The sequence below is a fragment of the Monopterus albus genome, unplaced genomic scaffold (assembly GCF_001952655.1).
Source record: "Monopterus albus unplaced genomic scaffold, M_albus_1.0 scaffold8.1, whole genome shotgun sequence".
Taxonomy (NCBI): Eukaryota; Metazoa; Chordata; class Actinopteri; order Synbranchiformes; family Synbranchidae; genus Monopterus; species Monopterus albus.
In genome coordinates this window covers 2,395,408-2,396,703 of record NW_018127888.1, presented here as the reverse complement: position 1 = coordinate 2,396,703, position 1,296 = coordinate 2,395,408, and positions in this window count along the sequence as shown.

Below are 1,296 nucleotides of genomic sequence, written 5' to 3'. Positions count from 1 at the left end.
ATTTTTTAATAAATAACTTACAGAAGGCATACAGTATGTTTAATAAACCTATGTAGTGAAAATGGACTAGCAGTGGTGTGAAGCAGCAACATTCCAAGTAATGTACTTATAACATACGCACAACAATTTAGGGGTCTTTGCAGAAATTTGCATATTTGAATTTTCTGTAACACACAGTATATTATTTCCAGTAGTGGGTTATAGCCAGCCATACCTTATAATGACACTTTTGCATTTGTTAGCCATGAATTCCTAAAATTTCCTCTCAAACTACTGTTTTGAATTTTAGCTATTTCACAGCCCAGTTTCAAAATATCACCAGTGAGGTTAGATTAACAAATCAGACTCGATCTTATATGAAGGTTCTGTGGAATGTGAGGAAAGAATCAGGTGAGAAAAAGTCTGTCCAAGTTGGTCAGATGTCAGGGCCCATGTGAAAAATGCATGGGTCTCCACTGTCAACATGTTTTACATACTGTACATAAACCCAGTGCCCTAAAATTGTTCAAGGTTGGCTGATATTTTTCTGGTGGAGTTCACTTACCTGTGTACAGAAAGAGATATAGCACTTACCTCCTCATTACACAACACACTTTCAAAACTACTGCATGTATTGTATACTGTATAAAGACTCATCCAATTCATTATTAAATCTTTTTTTTTTTTTTGCAAACAGGCTTTTAAGAGAGTAGTGATGAAAATCGTGTGGCCTAAAACTAGGACGGAACCCTGGCTTGGCCCTAGAACTCATGTGGCCAGACAGATATGCCGCAAAGCTGAAAGAAGGTGGAAGAAGGATGGACTGCAAGTTTCACTGCAAATTTTGAAGGACTGTTGGCGCAACTATCAGAGGACTGTGGAAGAAGCTAAGCGGGAGTATTTGTCCAATATTGTTGCAGCTAATAGTCATGATTCACGTGTATTATATAGAACAATCGGGATGGTGTTAAATTCCCCGCAGCCTGACTGTCAGGAAGCAACGGTTGAACTATGTAATAAGTTTTTAGTTTATTTTAATGAGAAGGTTGCTACTATAAAGGCCACTGTGGTTGGGTTAGTGCCTGATCCATCGGTCTTTACTCCGTGTGTGACTACTTTTGATGTTTTTGAGCCGGTAACTCTGACTTTTTTGGAGGGAATGGTTGCCCAGGCCAACCCTTCTGGCTCCCCTCGAGATGTCGTTTCTCCGGCTTTATTTAAGGAAGTCTTCCCATGTATTGGAGGCACGGTCTTGGAAATTACTAATAGTAGTTTGTCTTCTGGTGTTGTGCCTGGTTATTTTAAGCATGCAGTTTT